This window comes from Eschrichtius robustus, chromosome 7, assembly GCF_028021215.1.
Source record: "Eschrichtius robustus isolate mEscRob2 chromosome 7, mEscRob2.pri, whole genome shotgun sequence".
In the NCBI taxonomy this organism is placed as follows: domain Eukaryota; kingdom Metazoa; phylum Chordata; class Mammalia; order Artiodactyla; family Eschrichtiidae; genus Eschrichtius; species Eschrichtius robustus.
In genome coordinates, this window is record NC_090830.1 from 113,705,830 (window position 1) to 113,721,446 (window position 15,617).

Sequence of the window (15,617 nt, forward strand, 5' to 3'; positions counted from 1 at the left end):
CAGACCAATAATAATAACAATAAATGCTAACATTTATTAAAAAAAAAAAAAAAAGCTGTGCTCACCGAAGCAAGCTCAAGTTTCTCATTTTAAGAAGTCTGGGAGATTCCATTTGGATGTTTTATACCAATTCAGTATTTAATGTCTTTCCTAATACTTTGTATTGCATCTTCCCTCTTAGTCTCATAATTATATAAGATCAAGAAGATGTAATTGCTTTTTTTCCCAACAGACTCTCTATAGGTGTCTACAAATCCCCTAGGTTTGCCCCAGTGTCATGTACCAAGGTTACCAATGTCACGATGCACCAGGATGTGAAGAAGGTTAGGAAGCTCCCACCTGGCTAATCCAGGATAGTCTCCCCATCTCAAGCTTTTTAACAGAATCACATCTGCAAAGTCCCTTTTGCAGGTACCACATTCACAGCTTCCAGAAATTGGGGGCCCTTGGTGGACCCTGGGGGCCCATTATTCTGCCTACTGTGGTAGGGGTGTTTGGTAGTGTACTTAGCAGTGCTTTGTGTCTTCTTCACCTCTCCCCGTAAATCCTAGAGCACGACTGCGTGTAAATGGAAAGCAGGATGTCACAACCCTGCTCAGGCTTTTCAATGCATTGGTGGCAAACCCAACCGCAGCCACTGCTGTGGGGTGTGCACCACCCCCTTCACCTCCTGCCCTCAGGAGTGTTGTCTGGGCACCAACCCCACTGGTGAGTCCTCTCCTCCTTGGAAGAGTTAAGTGTCATGAAAAGCAGCATGCAAAGGGGGCCTCTGGAGAGCGGACGCCGTACCCTTAGGAAAACGCCTAATTTGCGTAGGACGGCATGAGTGTGTGGTACTCAAGTGGGCACTGCCGTCTTCCAGCAACTGTGGGAGCGCCCAGAGAACAGGGTGGGGCAGGAGGCAGGAGCCATCAGCCAGACGGGGCTGCCGGGACAGCTCAAGTACTGTCAGGCTGTGTTATCCGAGGTATGAGGGCTTTGACTAAGAAGGATACAATGCTATTCTCTTCTGCATCAGCCAACCTATATTGGAGGTTGCATATTGTGGCCGAAAAATGGTAGTGTTCCCCAAATATTTCATGTGCTTCCTTACAATTCCCAGCCCCTGTTCCATGTAGGTCGCGGCCATGAGATTGAGTTCTGGCATAGGCCCCTCACCTCTGACTATTGTCCCCGCTCTTTTTCATTCCTGTCTCTCGGACCCTGGACACCAGTGTAACAGGTGCCTCTGAACCCCACCCATTCTGTTTGTTTTTGAAGTATAATTGACCTACAACACTATGTTAGTTCCTGTACACAGCATAGTGATTCGATATTTCTATACATTTCAAAACAATCACCAGAAGTTGTTACCATCTGTCACCATAAAAAGATATTACACAATTACTGACTATATTTCCCATACTGTACGTATCATACCTGTGACTCATTTATTTTGTAATTGAAAGTTTGTACCTCTTAATCTCCCTCACCTATTTCTCTCCTCCCCCAAGCCCTCTCCCCTCTGGCATCCACCTATTTGTTTCCTATATCAATGACTCTGTTTCTGTTTGTTACATTTGTTCATTTGTTTTGTTTTTTAGATTCCACATATAAGTGAAATCATACTGTATTTGCCTTTCTCTATCTGACTTATATACTCTCTAGGTCCATCCATGTTGTCACAAATAGCAAGATTTCATACTTTTTTATGGCTATTATTCCATTTTATATATATATATACATACATATGTACATCTCTCACATCTTCTTTATCCGTTCATCTGTTGATGGGCACTTAGGTTGCTTCCATATCTTGGCTATTGTAAATAATGTTGCAATGAATATAGGGAAGCATATATATTTTCAAATTAGTGTTTTTGTTTTTTTCAGATAGATATCCAGGAGTGGAATTGCTGGATCATATGGTAGTTCTATTTTTAATTTTTTGAGCAATCTCCCTACTGTTTTCCATAGTGTCTGCACCAATTTATATTATCACCAACAGGGCAAGAGGGTTCCCTTTTCTCTATATCCTCACCAACACTTGTTATTGTCTTTTTGATAATAGCCATTCTGACAGGTGTGAGGTGACAACTCACTGTGGGTTTGATTTGCCTTTCCCGTGATGATTAGTAATGTTGAGCACCTTTTCATGTGCCTGTTGGTCATCTGTATGTATTCTTTGGAAAAATATCTACTCAGGTCCTCTGCCCATTTTTTAATCAGGTTGTTTGTTTTTTTGACATTGAGTTGTATGAGTTCTTTGTATATTTTGGATATTAACCCCTTATCAGATATATCATTTGCAAATATCTTCTATTAAGTAGGTTGCCTTTTCATTTTGTTGATAGTTTCCTTCTCTGCGCAAAAGAGTTTTAGTTTGATGCAGTCCCTTTGTTTATTTGCACCTACCTATTTTGTCAGCACTCACCTCTACTTTTGAAGGCTGCTCATGGCACACCTGAGACATTTGACCCAAAGCAAGCTGGAGGTGCCGCAGTTAGGGTCCCCAGCAATGACAATGAACCCTCCACCTTCCTCCCCCCTGGGTCAGGATGACTGTGGGGCATGGGCTCCCAGAGTTTCCCACAGCGGTGACTGACCAGCTCCACACCTGTTGCAGGCTTTCTCCCCTTTCCTGTATCACTTTCCCTGTTCCTTCCTGGTGTTTCTTGGGAGCAACTTCCACATAAATGGCTTCCACTCACTTCCTTGTCTCAAGATCTGGGGAATGCCATGTGTCTGGATGGCGGCATCCCAAGATGGGGGAGCTTCCATCAGCTGGGTCCCCAGGTGAGCAGGGGAGTCTCCCTCCTCCCCACCTCCCTCCCCTGTTTACCTGCCTCAGACTTTGCCTGAGTGAGAAATATGTCTTTGTTGTGTTAATGCACTGACATTTTGGTTTTGACTGCATTTTATTTTTATATCTCGGTTTAATCTGACAAATACAGGGTGGTCTGCTCTAAGCGTTTATTTTAAGCAGGACACCGACAAACAAGAGCACCCAGAGTCCATCCCACCTCCCAAATATCTCTAATCTGTCATTTCTCTCCTACCCTCACCCAGGCTCCGTCAGCTCTTCCTGCCTTCTACGGTGCATACCAGGCCCCTATCAAACTGTTCCCAGACTGTGGACAGTGTAATCTTTTTACACATCTGATTAAATTAGTGCATACTTAATTCCCTTCAACGGTTGAAGTCCAACAGTCCTTAACAGGGCCTATATGGCCGTGTGAGAGCTGGCCCTGGGGCCACTCTCCTCCCAATGTCTACTCTCCAGCTCACATGCCTGATTTCAGTTCCTCAAACAGGATCAACCCCTTCCATCTCAGGACTTTTGCACATGCTTTGCACATTCCTAGAATGCTTCTCCGTCTACTCTTCATCTGAGAAATTCCTGTTCATCCTTACCATCTCAGCTTAATGGCTCTTCTTGAGAGAAGTTCCTGAATACTCAGCTTAGTTGAGTCCTGCTGATACAGGTTTTGCTTTTTTGGGTTTTTTTTGCCGCACCGCGTGGCTTGTGGGATCCTAGTTTCCTAGTTCCCTGACCAGGGATTGAACCCGGGCCCCTTGTGGTGGAAGCACAGAGTCCCAACCACTGGACCAACAGGGAATTCCCTGATACAGGCTTTCATGCCCCCCACCCCAGTCATGTACTTCCTCTTCACAGCACCGATTTCAGTTAATTACTTGTTTTGGAGGGTGTGTTTAATATCTGGGGCTCCCATTGGACCATAAAGGCTGAAGGCCAACATCTGTTTTGTTTTACTGTTATGTTCCTAGGGCTCAGCACAGTGTGCCTGGTTTGGTAGGTGCTCAGTTAGTAAGTGCGGAATGAATGAATGCATGAGTAAGAGAATAAAGGAGAAAAGTGTGCCTTGGACCAAGATAAACTTGGGAGGAAGCAGGAATTCGGACACAAATAGGATATTACAGCCCTCGCCACTCTGGCTCTGGGCTTGCCTTCAGGGTTGGCTTCTGTGAGCATACTGGGGAGGGCTGAAGAGCAGTTCCTCTTTTATGTGCAGGGGGCGGTGGGCAGGAAGGGCTGGTGCACATTCAAAGCTCACTGCCATGGCAACAGCCACCTCCACTCTGCTACCATTGGCCACCCTAGGCCATCTTCCACTGCTCTTCTCTGGACCCTCAGGGCCACTCTCCCTTTCCCGTAGCCCCTCTGCCCTCCCCGTGTGAGAGTTGATCAAGGCCCAAGGAGAGGTCATTTCATTTGGTCTCAAAGAGTTGGGCAGAGGTGGCCTCTTAGCAGAGAAGTGTGGATTCCTCTACTCCCATCATAGTCTTTGGGTCCTGGTGCCGTCCTCCATATCAATATCCTAAGTTGGGGCAGGCTCCAAACCTCCCACTCTTCCTTTATTTATTTATTTATTTATTTTTCATACGCTTTTTTTTTTTAAAGGAATTCCTTTTATTATTTTTTATTTATTTATTTTTGGCTGTGTTGGGTCTTCGTTTCTGTGCAAGGGCTTTCTCTAGTTGCGGCAAGCGGGGGCCACTCTTCATCGCGGTGCGCGGGCCTCTCACTATCGCGGCCTCTCTTGTTGCGGAGCACAGGCTCCAGACGCGCAGGCTCAGTAGTTGTGGCTCACGGGCCTAGTTGCTCTGTGGCACGTGGGATCTTCCCCGACCAGGGCTCGAACCCGTGTCCCCTGCATTGGCAGGCACATTCTCAACCACTGCGCCACCAGGGAAGCCCCCACTCTTCCTTTATAATGCTGGGTGGGGTAGGTATCCAGGGATTTATCTGACTCCCACCCATCTGCTTTGCCGGGACCACCTCCCTGGATGATCAGTCTCCTGCCCTGGACAGTTACCGAGAACCTATGATTTTCTCCCGGTCCCCTACCTCCTGGGTTCCTCTGAAGCTCTGGATTTACTGCTCATCCTTCACCCATCTTGAAATTCACTCCTCCCTGGCATTATTCCGGACACTTTGCCTCTGTGATTGTTTCCCTTTCTTCCATTTGCTGCCTCCTCTTTCTCCTCCAGAATTCTAAATGTCTCGGTCCTTCCTCTTCTCACTCAGCCTCTCTCTCTCTTGCTGGCCCTACCATTCCAGCAGCTTCAGGCATCACTGCCATGTGGATGAATCCCGAGTATCATCCCTCCTCCTGACTGCCCACAAGTACTTGCCTGTAGGATAAACTCAAAGTCCTGAGCAAAACCCTCAAGGCTGCCACCGTCTTCCCCTTCTCTTGCAGAGCTGCAGCTGCCCAGGCTGTATGAGACAGGGGACTTACGCAGCCAAAGCCACTCTTCCAGTACATTTCTGCCTTGCCCAGCTGCCCACTGTGTCTCCCAGAAGAGAGGCCCTGTGTATAGTGTGTGGTCAGGAGGACTATCTCCCAGAGTTGGATGAGGCTAGAGGAATGAGCTTGGGCACCCACGAGGGCTGCTCTCCTGGGAGGGGAGCTGGTGGCATCCTCCCACCTGTGTCCCTCACCCCCGGGCGGGGTGGCATGAACTGTACCAGGCATCTCTCTCTCACAGGATATGAATAAATGGTGGTGTGAAGGGATGATGGCAAAGAGGTTTGGGGTTTGAAACAATGTCATTTGGGGACTAAAGAGGGTAAGGACGAATTTGAGGACTGTCGAAGGCTAAGGATCCAAGAATGTGTCACTGGATGCAAGGCTCAGGGAGCATCTCTTGGTGGGACTCTTCTGGAGTAGGCTCCTCAGCCCTCTGGCCAAGGTCCTTCACTTTCTCCAGGCTGGACCACACGCCCTGCATTTGGTTGTTTGTTCACCAGGTCATGTCTTATCTTCCCTTCAGACTGGAAGCTCCACTAAGATTGGACGATGTCTGTCCTGCTTTCTGGCACTCTAGGCATTCCATCGATGTTTGTTGAGTGAACCAATGAATCATACACTGCCCCTTTCCTGACTCTTTGCCTTTGTTCTTTTTGTTTCCTCCTTGTAGGTGCTCTGCTACCACCCCCCCATCTCTCACTCCACTTGTCAAAACCCTCCCCATCCTTTAAGGCCCATTCCAATGAAGCCTTCCTGGATCCCTCAGCTTGGAGCCATTATTCTCCATGCTGAATCTCTGTGGCACCTGGCTAACCTCTATCACATCACACCTCTTGCTTTGGATTATAATGATTTTTTTAAAAATAAATTTATTTATTTATTTTTGGCTGCGTTGGGTCTTCATTGTTGCGCGCGGGCTTTCTCTAGTTGCGGCAAGCGGGGGCTACTCTTCGTTGCGGTGCGCGGGGGTTTCTCACTGCGGTGGCTTCTCTTGTTGCAGAGCATGGGCTCTAGGCACGCAGGTGTCAGTAGCTGTGGCACGCAGGCTCAGTAGTTGTGGCTCACGGGCTTAGTTGCTCTGCGACATGTGGGATATTCCTGGACCAGGGCTCGAACCCATGTCCTCTGCATTGGCAGGCAGATTCTTGACCACGGTGCCACCAAGGAGGTCCCTATATTCTGTCCCTCTAGTAGACAGTGAGCTCCTTGACGGCGGGGCATATTATCTGTGTATCCTCTCTTCCCTACTCCCTGGCATAGTGCTTTCTATGCAGTAGGCACCTATAAGTGCTCAGTATAAGAAGGCAAGAGTATAGATTGCAGTCAGTGGCTTTTTACTGGTCCAGATGCTGCTTCCTTGCAGCCCAAGGTAGGGGCCCTGAGCCTCCTTTCCCTGGGCTGGAGTTCACCCCTGCTGACTGGACCATGTCCAAGGTCTCCCTCCTCCCTTCCCCCCCTTCCCCCAATCCCTGCTAACACTTTGCCTAAATCGTTCCCCACCCCAGTACTATTTCAGACATTTGCATGGCCTGACCACAGCAGGGTGGGAGGGGAAATGCTGAGCTTCAGGGATTGTCCATCCTACAAGGTCCCTTGGCAAGCACCCAGGAGAACAGAGATTGCCCGATATGGAGGGGGCTGGGCTCCAGGAGGGCATCCAGGGGCCCCTGTGCTGCCCCCATGCCCTGAGGACCAGAAAAGCGTGGGGTGAACCCAAGTCTGTGCGTGTCTGTGGCCACCAAGCACTACTCTGCTGATGGTGGCAATAACAGGATGCGTGTGTGTGTGTGTGTGTGTGTGTGTGTGTGTGTGGTGAGTGAGTCATCAGGGAGGGGCAGAGACCCAGAGGAGCTCACAGGCTAGATCTCCCCCAACCCTTCCGGTTTGGGCTGCTAGAGCTTGAGTGGCAGTTCTTCCAGCAAGATTTAACCCTGGTGTTTCAAGGGTCTTCACCCACACTTGGTCCAGAGGTTCTTAAACATTGGAATCTGTAGAGCCACCTGGGGTTCCTGTTCAGTGTGGAGATGTCTAGGGCTGCCTAGACACCTAATCTGCACCCTGATTTGCAGATCTGGTCCATACACCGTATCCCTGGGGAAATCCTTACCAGGATGCCAGCTTCTTGCTGAGGGCAGTGGGTAGATACCCCTGGAATGCCTGGTGAACGAGGCAGCTTTAGAAAGAGAGGCTAAGCTCAGGGGTCAGGCTGCAGGTGGCGGGGAGGGTGGCGAGTAGAGGGGTGAGGGAGGAAGCATCTGCTAGCTGGAGGTGAGCCAAAGGCTGGGCTGACAATGCAACTGCATCTTGAAGGGCTGCCCAGCCTTGGTGGGCTAGGAGTAGAATTGTTGGGACTTGGGAAGATGGGAGCTGGAAGGGTCAGCCCCATTGACATTCAAAAACAGAAAAATCCCCTTGCCAGGAAGATATAAAACTATTCATCTGCAGTAGTCAGCAAGAGGCACTAATTAGTACTTTTACGAGGAACTCAACAAGCGGGGCTTGCTGAGCTCGCTCAGAAAACCTTGCTGGAGGCTGCAGGAAACCCAACCAGAGCACTGAAAACAAACACACACACCAACAGTCTAGAGGGGAGACTAATGTAGTAGCTCAGAGCAGACTCTAGAGCCAACGTCCTGGGATAAAATTCCAGCTCTTACATGGATTACCTCAGGCAGCTTAACCTTTTATGCCTCAGTTTTCTCCTCGAAAAAATGGGACTAATAATCATCCTACTTCATTAGATTATCATAAAGATTAAATGAATTATATATGGAAAGAATTTAGAATAATGCCTGGCACATAATAAGCACCATACAAGCATGTGCTATTGTCGTTATTATTATTTTAAATGTAGAATCTGGACATCTAGGACCCAGAACCCATAGCAGATCTATTTAGACTCTTGCTACTCAAAATTTGGTCCACTGACCAGAAGCATCAGTATCACCTGGGAGCTTGGTAGAAATGCAGTCTTAGCCCCAGTCCTGGATGGACTGAATCAGAATCTGCATTTAACAAGAGCCCAGGTGAACGGTGAGCACACTGTAGTTTGCGAAGCACAGCTTTAGAGCACACAGGAGGCCACACCCAGAAACTCGGCCAGAGATTGGGCTATTTTGGGGAAGGAGGCCAACAGGGGTTAGGTTGCCCCGCCTTGGGCTCCCCATAGCCTGGAAAGCCCTCAGACCCTTGTCAAAGCGGGCATTTTACGTGGGGACATGGCCAGGGTCCTTACAGTTCTCTGAGGCTGGAGACCCCACCTGGCCAGCTCCTCGCCCTCCCCTCTGCCCAGCCAAAGGTATTGAGACATCGCTTAAGACCCGAGCAACTGTGTGGACCTGGAGCAGAGCTATCACTCCTCTAAACCACAAAGACATATTTGAATCCTTATCATTTGCAGATGTGATTAACAAAGCTCTCTCTTTTGGCCTCTTACAAGGTCCTCCCCTCCCCCCACTCCAAATTTAAAATACTTGTGTGAGTATTTTACCTGGAGGAACATTTAGTGTGACTGATCATTTACAGCTGAGTCAGGACTTAAACCCTGGTCTGACTGAGAATTCTACACTCTTTCCAGGGAACTAGTGAGAGCCTACAGGGTTTACATGCGTAGGAGACATCAAGGTGAGAAGACCAAACCTCCATTTACTTTGCAGGAGAAACTGAGGCCCAGAGGGGAAGAAACATGGCCAAGGTCACAGTCTGAAGCATCCTGAGCACTGGTCCTCTCTCTGCCACTCCACGGGCCTGCATCTGCCACAAGCCTGTCCTGGCACCCCAAAGCGCTGGGTTGTAGCTCCAGTGATGCTCTGCATGTGGTGGGTTCATGTAAACACTTTTTGGGGGACACAGCCCAGGCTGGGCTCTGGGAGTGGTGGAGGTGGAATCTGGAGCCTGGGCTGGGGATGGGGCTGGGGTTTGTCCCCAGGATAATGGATTCTGTGCCCTGTGGGGAGCCGGACATTTGGGGAGCCTGCATTGTAGGGAGGTGGATGAGGGGGTTTGGAGGAATGGCACTTCAGACCCCTGCCTGGCCTCTTACAAACTGTGATTTTGGCCTTGTGAACTAAACTCTCAGAGCCTCAGTTTCCTCATCTGCAAAATGGGATGATCATGATTGCATCCACCTCATAAGACTGTTTTGAGAATTAAATGAAGTAATGTATATGAAATGCTTAACACAGTGCCTGATACATATGTGCTTAATAAATGGTAATTAGTATCATATTTCTGAGGAGTGGGCAGAATGTGTGTATGGGGTGGTGGCAGGGTAGAGCAGTCTATCTCCAGTGTTTTCCTGCCATCCAACTTGGGGATGAGCCTAGTGGACTCCCGGAGGGTATGAGCACCTGGCATCCACCCTGGGGTGAGTCAGCGTTGATGGCAGAGTCCCCACTTCCTAAGGTACAACACTGTCCTGTGTGTGGGTCACACTCCTGATCCCCCCAGGGACCACATGCTCCATGGTTGTGCCTGCAGCATTGGGAGGGGCCTCAGGAAACCATTTGTACCTCCTCACCCCAGGGCCCTCGGAACCAGTGCAGGATATTTCCCAGGGCTGGGAGAGGACCACCCGAATTACCTCTGACAGGCACCGCAGGTAGCGAGTCCCTGACCAGCTCATCTTCCTTGCAGGGCACCTTGGCCAGAAAGAGCTGCACCTGGCTGGGGGTCATGTTGGCAAAGTCTAGAAACTTATCGGGGTCCACGGAGCTGCTGAAGGCACACACGAAGCACTTCCCATCGAGGAGAGCCAGCAGGATCCAGACAAGGCGGGTGGCCAGTGCTTTCTGCAGCACAGAGGAGAATATATACCTGGGAGCAGAGGAAGGAAGGGGGCACAAAGGGCAGCTGGAATTCAGCTGCAGCAGGAAGGCTACAGGGGAGGTGCAAGGACGAACTTCCCAGGAGGGGGGATATCCCAGGTGTGATTACACCAAAGGAAGGGCTACAGGTCCGAGCAGCAGAGGGCAGGGAAGAAGCAGGGCTGAGGGTCCCGGGAGTCTCAGGAGCTGGGAGCTGGTAATCTTCCTGCTCTAGCTTTGTAGCAGACTCTGTTGGTGCCCTGCCCCGGCCAGAAGCATCTAGAACTTTGGTGGGTAGTTCCTATTCATATGGAGGGCCTGAGAGCTTCTGACCTCAACCACCTGCCTGGCTCTGCCTGGGGCTTTGGAGGAGTTTCTGCTCCCAGAGGCGCAGGCTGGAAGCGCTGGAGGGTTCATGTCCCCAAATCAACCTTCAGTCCAAGAGGGCAGGGCCTGGTGGACAAGAACCCCAGCTTCCAGGACCCTTGGTGGGACGATTCTGAGGTGTGATCTACCCACTTTCTTAGAGGGTCCCCAGAAGGACTGAGCCCTAGTTGCCTACATAATTATCACATTCTTCCCAGAGGCTGCTTTCGGGGGGACCCTAAACTAAGAGGGTCCCGTGGAATAACCCTCCCAGAGACAGCACCTCAAACACCTCCCCGCAGTGTCCGGGAGCCCGCCCTCTGACTGTCCCCAGGTGCCACTCTTGACCCGCTCTGCCCGTCTAGTGGCCTGGATTGGGTGTTGGTCACAGGACAGGAGCCCAGTGGAGCTGTACCCACTAGACCCCAGAGGAAAAGGTAAAGGTCACACTTAGTGAATGTGACCCTCCCTGCGTGGCTGAATCACAGGGAGCATGGAACCCCTGGGGAATGTGAAACAGAGGCCGCTTGTGCACAGAATGCAGATGTTTTTAACTTGGGTTGTATACAAAAAAAAAGATGATGTGTGCTGGCTAGGTGTGTGTGTGCATGGCCAACGAATTATAAATACGTTGTAGGCAGGGGCGGATCCAGCATTTTCTATGGGGGCAATGTGGTTAGAAGGTGGAACCCAGGACTTGTTATGAAGTTACATTACATACCCTTGAGAACACCTCAGTTGTCCATATCAAAGAATAGGGGAGAGGAGGAGATGGTGAGTGAGCTAAAACCCACCAAGCCCCTCCTGCCACTGCCCATGGATCTAGAGCACTTATTTTGTCTAAAAGAGTCAGGGCAGCAGTTCTGGCTTGGGCTGTGTTTGAATCTGAGCCTCTTCTTCGCTGTGGGAGCTCAGCCTAGTGAATCATCCTCTCTGTGCCTCAGGTCCCCCATCCTTAAAAATGGGTCCAAGACGGGAGCTGACCCAGGGCCGAGGTGAGAATTCAGAGGTGCTGCACACACAGCACTTGGCACAGAGCTTGGCTCCCTGTGGGCCAGGGAGCACTATGAATCGCTAAACTCAATCAGCTGATCAGGGCACCGAACAGGCGCGAGGCTCTGAGGACACTGTGATACAGCAGATGAGGTCCTTGCCCTCGGGGAGCTTGCAGGAGGGGGGACGCAGCCTTCAAGCCAATGATGGCTCTCGTACGGCAACACGGCTATGCACGTCATGGGATGGTCCTTCATGCATGTGGGGAGTTATAATCCATGACCAGCATGACAGATGTGACCTGGATAATTCTTGGGAATCCTGTATCATTCATGCGTCTCCAGCACTGGGCATGGAAAGGTGACAGATGGCAGGATCAGAAATATCTGTTTCCAGAGTGGAAACTGGCAGATCGGTCTCTGTGAACTGATGATGCCTTGGGTATCATTTCCTAGGGGAAATTAGGGTGCCTATGGGGGTGGGTGGGGGAGTTCTGACAATACCCACGGGGGTCAGTGGGATTTTGGCACCTGGCAGTGCCTGTGTGGTTGGGAGAGCCCCTGACAATGCCCGCGGGGAGCTGGGCGGGGTGGGACCGCACCTGATGATGCCTGGGTCCTTCCTTCGGTGCCCCGCAGGCCGGCGCCACTCCTCCACCATCACCACGGACTGCCGGTTGGCCAGGAGGCCGCAGAGGAAAAGGGCAACTGGGGGCTTGAGCAGCAGGCCCAGGCCATAGAGGGCATTGTAGCGCGCCAGGCAGGGGCAGTTGAAGTCGATGGAGGAGTACAGCTTGACTGTGACCGCGGCCAGCAGCAGGCAGATCCCGTTCATCACCGACTCGGAGCTGGGCTGGAAGTGCTGGAAGAGCGTGCGGAATTGATCCATGGCCGGGCCTGGGTAGAGGGCAGCTGCAGGTGGCGGGCGGGGAGGTTTCAGCTGCCTTCCTGGTCAATGCCAGCCCCGCTGGGGGTGAGCCCGGGGCTGCGGGAGGTTCTTCCCTGTCTTCCAAGGGCCTGAGGGGACAAGGAGGAGGCGGTGTCTAGCCAAGGAATGTAGGGCAGAGCAGGCTCTCTCCACGAAGGCCCCCTGGCCAGCCCGACTGCCCCCCACTGCCACTCCCCTCCTCTCTGGGGGGATGAGTCACTGCTCTGGGACCAGCCAGCCCAAAGCACCTCTAGGCAGATGGTCTCCACCCTGTTCCTCCATCCCTCCCCTCTTCAGGATTTGGATACTGATGGCTGACAGCTGGTGGGGCTTCCCATGGGGGACAGGCAAATTCTGGGTGTGGTAAGGCCACGGCACTGATGGAGCCAATTACATTTTCTTGTCTTGGTTAAAAACATGACCTGACTCAGCTGAGCCCAGGGAGATTTCACGTTGGCTTTCATGCTGGGAGGAACCACGAGGGGCGCCTTACCCTACCCGAAGCTTTCCTGGAAGAGAAGTCTCTTGAGGAGAGTTTAAACCATGTTTCAGTGTTTGCCAGGGCTGTGGAATGGAAGGGCTTCCAGACAGAGGGTACCGTCTGGGCAAGGGCATGGAGGTGAGAAGCAGCCAGGTGTGGGTAGGCAGTTTGGGGTTGCTTGAATGTAGTGCCAGACAGGGGGTGTCGGGAGAGGGCACAGGGGGTGCTCAGTGGGTGCCTGCAACACTTTCCTCCACTTTATTCTGCTGCCCTTCAGCTCTGGCCACCGACTGGCCCAGGTCTCCCTAAAGCACAGCTCCCACTACATCACTCCTCTGCTCAAGTGTGACCAGGGCCCCCTCAGCTTCCTTAGCCTGGCGTTCAAGGCCCTCCTAGCCATACCCAGACATGTCCTCCCACCTCCATGCCTCTGCTGATGCCTCCTCCCCCTGGAGAATCCGTGCCGCTTCCTCCCACCTGCTCTTCAAGAGGCAGCTCAGATGCAGCTCTTTCACCAAGATGCCCCTGGTGACCTCAGCTCCGTGGGAACCTCTCCTCCCATTTGGCCCTTGGAAAGGCCGCCCCAGCCTGCTGCTCCTCTCTCCCAGGTGTGGAGGTGGATCTCCCAGCTAGGACGGGACCTGCACCCACACCTGCCCGTCCCTGCAGCCTCCAGCAGGGTGCCAAGCAGACTGCAAGGGTGGCAGATGTTTGTTCTCTGTGACGTTGACACTCAGACCCCCTTTTTTCATCTCTAGCTCTGTCCTCTCTGCCCACTCCTTGACCTGTACCTGCCTCCCTGTCTGCTCCTAGGAGGTGAATGGAATGTAGGTCCTGCTCTTATCTCTGTCTCTCTCTTATTCTGTCCCTCTTTCCATCTCTAACTCTACCTTTCTCTGTGTGTGACTCTCTGTGTCCCTCATGGTGTGTTTCTGAGTCTTTCTGTGTGTCCCTCTGTCTCTGTCCCTCTCTCTGTGCGGTGGCCTCTTCCTGTCTATCTTTCCCTCCTCTCACCTGCAGCCCGCCCCGTAGCACCCTTGTCTTACTGGCCCCCAGTCCTGACACTGGCAGCCTGACTTGGGGAGCGGAGTGGAAGCGGCCACAGGAGCCCAGGGCTCTGTTCCTGGGTCACAGATCCATGGGCTTGGCCTGGAGCCTGGGCTGGGGGTGGGTGAGGCTCGGGCTCCTCCTCAATCTTCATCCCTCCGGCTCCCTCACTCCTAGCCCAGCGCTACCCTTGAACACAGGAAAACCTCAGGGACTGGGATGGCCTTGACCCTGCTGGCCCCTGCCCTGCTCCATCCGGCCTGGACCAGTGGGCACCTGGGACTCCCAGTGATGCCATCAGCAATTCCTCAGACCCCGGGTCCTCACAGTCATGAGTGCCACTCCCCACCCCCAGCCCTCTGGAGCATGTGAGGTAAGCGCCCTTCTGGATCCTTCCCGACCCAGAGGCCCAGCAACGCCCTCTGGTCTCCACGGAGCCCACCTGGACTGCAGCAGCTGCACTGACCACCCTTCTTCCCGTATTCTCAAACAACTTTTAGAAAATGGAAATGTCGCCATCTTTTTTTTTCTGATTAAACACACCATTATGAAACATGAAAAAATATCTAATATAAAAGTATCCCCATGACTGCAACCCCCCAAGTCTCCCTGTCACTGCATCAGTGTGTGTCCTTCCAGACTTGTTGCTGCCCACACGGGCACGTGCTGGCTGGCCCGCCTGGGAATCCTCGGGAGACTGCCAGGGACGCTGCGAGCGAAGCACTGGGTGCCCTGCTTGCCCAGGAGCCCTGGGGTTGCTGGGGAGAGGCAGCTCAGGCTGCCTCTGGGACTCCCACCTGAGGCCAGTCTCTCTCTTCTCTTAACCTTCATGACACAGGACTCACTGTGTCTCCGTTTCTCTGAGAGATGACAGCCCAGCAGCTTGAGGAACCCATGGGAGGTGCAAATGAATTTTGTGTAGATCACTTAGCCTGTATTCTAAGTCAGACCATCCCCAATATGTCCTGCAAACTTCCTAAGTATTTGTGCAGTCTCCACCTCCGACGAGGTATCGACAGACGGAAACCCGGAAACCCGGGTCTTAGATCTTATCTGTATTGTACCCAGTCCGTGTGCTAGTCCAGGTCCTGTGAAACAGGATGACGTGTGTGCGGGAAAGTGGGGAGGGAGCGGGAGAGGGCGGGAGCGCCGTCAGAGGCAGCGAGTGTGACTCTGCGGGGAGGAGAGGTGGGGGGCGTACTGGAGAAGCCCTTCAGGCCGCTCCTTGTCCTGGGCTTCTAACTAGCAGAGAACCGCCAGCACCAGCACAGTCCTGGCGCGGGGCCTGGAGAGGCAGGGGTGTTTGTCCCAGGTCACACAGCCTGGTGGGGACAGGGCCAGGAAGGAAGCTGGGCTCCTCCTCTGTGCCTTCCAGCCCTAGTCACCCTCTGGGCTGCTGGCAGGAGAGGGAGCTGTCCCGCCCAAGACCCCTGCTTCTCAACCCTGAACCCCAGGGCTGGGCCCCGCACTGAGCACGGAGGGGAGAGAAATGGGCTGGGTGGGTCTGAGCACCCCTCTCTCCCATTCTACTCTCAGGGAGAGGCGGGTGGCCAAAGGACCCCCAGCTGCTTCTAACCTAGGGATTTTTCCAGAAGAGAATGGACAGTGTTTCTGGGGGAACACTGCAGGAAACTGGGACAAGGTCTCTCCCAGGCCAGCCTGCTCACAGCTCCAGCCTCTGGGAGGCGAGATGGCCCTGCCAGGTCAGCCTGCGTGTGACTGCGCCGGCCCTTGCTAGGTATT